The 5,615-nt window shown below is 37.3% G+C and overlaps 1 long non-coding RNA gene across 1 annotated transcript; it reads right to left on the bottom strand.

Annotated features, from left to right (window-relative positions):
- Window positions 1-3,640: 3,640 nt before the first annotated feature.
- Window positions 3,641-4,480, bottom strand: LOC147791889 (uncharacterized). Its single transcript, XR_015421761.1, has 3 exons — window positions 4,299-4,480; window positions 4,150-4,219; window positions 3,641-3,947 (listed from the first exon to the last, which is right to left on the bottom strand). It is a non-coding gene; the product is annotated as an uncharacterized LOC147791889 (long non-coding RNA).
- Between the last annotated feature and the right edge of the window lie 1,135 nt (window positions 4,481-5,615).

The following is a 5,615-nucleotide window of genomic DNA, read 5'->3' as shown; positions in this document are numbered from 1 at the left end:
CAAGTAGTGGATGAAGTTGCTATAAATTGCACTTGATTGATAAGTTGTTATACACTCTATTTATTATTTTTAATTTCATAATTCTTGTAATGGGTAAAAGGGTAGAAGTTATTTGTCAAATTGATTTTTTTTTTTTTTTTTTTTTTTTTTTTTGGATATTTAAGGAATCGAGATTATTTTTGGTGGGAAATTGAATAATTTGAATTTTTTATGTGGAAAGACTAAATATACACACATGAAATTGAGATCTCAACCGGAGACTTTTACCGTTATAAATTCGAGCATCATATTTGTCATTTCTAAGTTTCAAGCAATTTTTGTGGTAGATTGTATCTTAATCATTCAATCAAGCAGATTGCATCTAAGTCATTCAATCAAGCCTGAATCAAATTCGATTTTGGAGTGACTCAATTTAGAATAAGGTTCCAAATCTTGTTTCTAAATTTTCGATCTTAAAGATAATTTAATTCTAGCCTTATCTCTTGATTGATTCAAATTTTGTAGAAAGAGGTGTTTATTGCTTTAACAAAAATTTGGATTGTTGGGCTGAAGATTAGGGTTGACTTATAAATTTGGTATTAGAGCGTAGGGGTATCTTTTGTGTCTACTCTAAAATTGATTTTATCTTCCAATTTATTTCTTTGCTGCCACTTCCACCATTTTTCATCATTTTTTTTTACTATGCTCTCATTTTCTTCTTAAAAATCATATTAGATTGCGATTATAAACTGTCATAATCATTTATTTTAGACCATTTGCTTGTTTATTTGATGATCAAATAAACTTCGATTCACATTTTTCTTAAACCATAGATTTGGGCCCGTTGTGTTTGATATTTTTTTTCTCATAATCTACACTTAAAGATAACTTCTAAATTTTTTCGAATTCTGTAAAAAGGAAAATTAGATCATTCTCAAAATCTTCACGACCTTCTTTTTGGAATTCTTTTTTTTTTTTTTTTCAGTGAGCAATTCTATTAAAAAAAAAAATCTCAGTGTCCCCTATTTGTTTGTTCATTTGTGGTTTATTTTGTTGTTATTTCATAATTAACTTAGATCTCCTAAATAGTTGCAACTATCAGAATTGCTTTATCCATATCTCTACTTTGATCATAATTTAGTCACTTTCCCAAATAGCCTACCTTTGTGTGTAATAAACACGAGTGTCTCTGAGGGTAAAATTAGTGAGTTGAGTGTGTGAGGTCCTAAACATATTTAACTACTGTTTGTACAATCATGAACCAAGACGGAGGAAATGGAGGATAGATCAATGAAGCTAGGTGGAGAGAAGCACGGGTCGGGACTATTACTCGTTTGAATCAAGTTATTAGTTCATTAACAGACCGGATAGAGCGAATTGAAATAGGTTTAGGTAATCTTCACGGAAGGAAAGTACTCTTAAATGAAGGAGTTGAAAATGAAGAAGATGACGATGTCACATTTTTAGTGGGGACATAGTCCTTGGGGAGGGAGAGATATCGATCGGTCGAGGGAGAGGAAGAAGCAGAAGAAAGGGTAGATAAATTTTAGCACAAAAAAGAATTGAGAGGGAGTACCAATATGAGAGAGGAGAAGAAAGAGGAGTCGGGAGAGTAAAACTTAAAATTTCAACTTTCTATGGGAGATATGATCCCGAGGAGTATTTATAATATGAGAGCAAAATTGAGCATATTTTCAATTGCAACAATTTCAGTGAAGAAAGAAAGGTTAAACTTGCTGTGGCTGAATTTTGTGATTACGCAGTTATATGGTGGACATCTTTGCAATCAGAGTGGAGGAGAAATTATGAATAACCAATTGAAATATGGGAGAAATTGAAGACATTAATGAGAAAAATGTACATTCCTAAGCATTGTTCTCGAGTACTCTAGCAAAAACTCTATACTTTGCAACAGGGATCCAAAAGTGTTAAGAATATTACAAAGAAATTGAGGCACTTATGAATAAAACATGCATTGATGAAGACGAGGAGGATACAATGACTAGATTCCTTGGTGGGTTAAACTGACGACTTGCTCATCAAGTGGATAGGCAAACATACTTTGATATGCAAGAATTGTTACTCCAAGAGGTATGTTATTTCTAAGCCTACTACTTTCAGCCCTTGAAAAAATAATGCAAATACTGAAAAGATGGATTTCAAGGTTAGAGGCAAGTATGAGCTTGAGAAAAAGATCAAAGTTAAGACCTCCAAGGGTAAAGAGAAAGTGGAGGAATACAAGGAGATTTGAGAAAGGAATTGTCACGACCCGAAATAAATAACCTCAAGCTGTGACTAACAATGACTATGACATGTAGTGTGTAAGCGAGAAATTCAAGAAAAACACTATTTCAGAAGTATTTCATTTATTTCGTAAGAAAAATGTTTCGTTACTAAAAGAACATGTGTCTAGGTAAAAACAAGAACAGAAACATGAAAGACAAAGTGTACTATTTAGTGAAACTAGACTGACGCCCCAGGACACGCTTCCTCTGTGACAACCCACATCGATCAACGCACCCTCTCTTAACTCGACGCCACACGTACCTGAAAAAAAAGGTATATACTCAGTAAGCCACCTACTTGTAGGCTCTTATCGCATTCCAATTACGACAAACTTCCATGGTCTCATTCCTTGGCTTTAGTACATCTAGTTCAGGTCTTAGCTCCTTGGGCTTTCTTTGGTACTTCGTCCTATCATTTATACCTTAGGAGTTCCCTTACGTCATCCTGTGTTTGATTGGTTCTCTACGAGTAGCTACCTCGGCATGGCTATGAGACTACCTGGTGTCATATCTAGGAAGTGAGCTGCAACCCCCTAGTCCCACAATAATCCCCCATTATTCGGGGAGGGCTACCTCCCCCATTCCCATCCAGCTAAATGGTCCATTTCAACGTGGGTCTCCCGTTTCCCATGCTAAAACGGCTTTAGAGCAGATGAGTCCTGATCAGGAACCCCCTGGTCTCCCACGAAGCATTATCACCAATCGCACATAGTTAACCTAAGGGTTCCCTAGTGGCAGTTCGTTTACCGTGGTAGTTTCTTATATTTCTAGGAGAAAGGTCAGGTCTCTACTTAGTATCATGTTACTCTAACCACGAATCCCTAGACTTAATCATAAAAGTAGGCCATGAAAATTAACTCGGAATGTACATAACTATCATCCAACATCATCATACAATTTTCATGCAAGGTAAACATACAAGCTCAACAGGGCGATAACGTCCATCAACTCCCGGAGCGCAGATTTCACAAATTCCCATCCTCCTTTCAGCATAGAATATCCATATACATAATAAGCGGAAACTTAAAGCATAAAAATAATACTCAGGTAATTCTCATAATAATTCACATAATACATCCTACTTTTAATAATCAATTACCTACATACTATCACGGAAAGCTACGACCTAAGATAATTAAACTAGCATGCATGCATTCCAAGCGACTCCTACAAGCATTACTTCCTAGAATTTCGTGTGGTGACTTACTTGGATGATGTGTGCCCTAACGCAGCGTTTCCACACAATTGACGTATCAAAAGGTAGTGATTTTCCTTAATTAGGTCCTATTTCATATAAAATGGAGTTAGGATTGGAATCAGGAGGAAAATAGGGAAAACAGAAGTCGAATGGGTAAAAAATGAGCTTACACGCGCCGGGGTGCAACCACTCGCAGGTCCCTAGCGCGAGTGTCATGCGCCCAGAGTTTTCTGCAGTCGCAGGTCGCCGGTTCGGTTCGAAAATAGTGGTTCGAGTGGACCGCGGGTCGTCGGTTCGGTTCGGTTCGCCGCGCAGGTACCGGGTCAGCCGAGGGATGCGGGTCGGGTTGTGTTGCCGAGGACGCGTGTCGCAGGGAGGCTGGAGCCGCGTTTTCCCAGGCGGCATTCGACGCGTTCCGAAGGTGGTTGGCACACGCAGTCCTCTAGCCGGTTGACACGTGGCACGCCAGCGGCTTCTCTCTCCTCCTAGCAGAAAATCAAGGTTTCCGATTAGTTTTCCAACGTTCTTCCCATTTTCTATCTCTCGATTCTTAATCCATACAGTAATGACTTCTTCAACAAAGTTTTAGATCGTACTTCAACCTACGTGCCAATATTTTTTTCTTGATTTTTACTTAATCATACGACGAGTTATGAGCGTCGGAAAGAGGTCCGGTAACATCCTTACTATTCTTGGAAAGATTCTCAGATCTTGACGTTTCATCCGATTTCCTCACAAAATCAGTGGCGGGTCTTCCCTGGATGAAGGTAGTAAACTTAAACACTCTACTCCGAAACAAAGATCTCAGATCTGAAGAGTATCGTTCGAAAACTTACCTTGCGGGTTTTCTTTCTGATCTTGACGAAAGAGGAGGAAATCTCAACAACACGAGTTCTTACTTCTCTCCAAGAAGGACTCCAGAGTGTAGGTCTTAGTAGAGAATGGATTCCGTCGGTGACTCTCCGACGAAGACTTCGGCTATTCAGTTTTCCCTCTCAAACTTTCTCTCAACCTTCTTTCTCACACTTCTCTCTTTGGCAGGAATTCTGTGGAGAACCCTCAAGACCCTATAATGGGCTGAGGGGTAAAATGTCCATTTTGCCCCTTGGGCTTTGATCGACTTTTTTTTTTCCCTTTTTCCTTTTTTTTTTTTTTTTTTTTTTTTTTTTTTTTTTTTGAGTATTATAGGAATAGAACATCAAATGTTGGAAATGTAAGGAATTTTTCATATTAGTCGTGGTTGTCCTAATACGAGAGTCATGATCATCGGGAATGGACAAGTTGTCACAAATAGTGAGGAAAGTGACCAGGATGAGCTAGTTGAAGAAGAAATCCAGGAGAATGAAAAGGAATTGGAAGATGGGAGTCATTCTGACACTTTTTACAAGAAGACTTCCATGGAAATGAATCAGCGATGTCCTAGATCTAAATGAGCAAACTCATCATAATCATCTCCTAAGATAGTATGACATCATTTCTCTAAACATTTCTATGTTATTGGAAAAAAGATATTGAAAAGTTACCACAGATGACAAAATGAGATTAAAGCTGCAAATACTTTATTACCGTTCCACTCACTCATTATCAAAAGAATTACAAAGTTCCAACATATATAGGCTTAATCCGGTAATAGAATCCAAAATTTTTGAAAATCTTACTAAAACTACTGACCACCCCTTAAAACTTAGTCAAAATTTTGAATCACATCTCAACACTATCCCTTGACTCAACTTTATAGATATCAAATAATTCTCTGAAGTATCAGAACTTTTTTTTTTTATCAAGTCTTAGTAAGTATGTCTACTAGTTGTTCATTGGTGTTACTACTTCAAGATAATTTCTTCCTTTGCAACGACATCACAAATATAATGATGTCGAAGTTCAATATGTTTTGTTATGCTGTGAAATGTTTGATTCTTTGTCACAGAGATAATTTATTTGTAATCACTAAATATCTATGTTGCTTTTTTTTGCTCTTATAACACTCTTCTTAGCCAAATGGCTTGACACGCTGCTAAAGCTGCTGCAACATATTCTGCTTCTGAAGTTGACACCACCACTTTTGCTTGTTTCTTTGAGCTCCAGTGATCACTCCTGATCCTAGAGTGAAAGCATTGGCTAAAATACTCAATCTATGATCCAACTCAATTGCT

Source organism: Cucurbita pepo, chromosome 7, assembly GCF_057944985.1.
Source record: "Cucurbita pepo subsp. pepo isolate OVF chromosome 7, ASM5794498v1, whole genome shotgun sequence".
Lineage (NCBI taxonomy): Eukaryota > Viridiplantae > Streptophyta > Magnoliopsida > Cucurbitales > Cucurbitaceae > Cucurbita > Cucurbita pepo.
The sequence above is the reverse complement of the archived record's forward strand: the minus strand, read 5'-3'. Positions and strand labels throughout refer to the sequence as shown.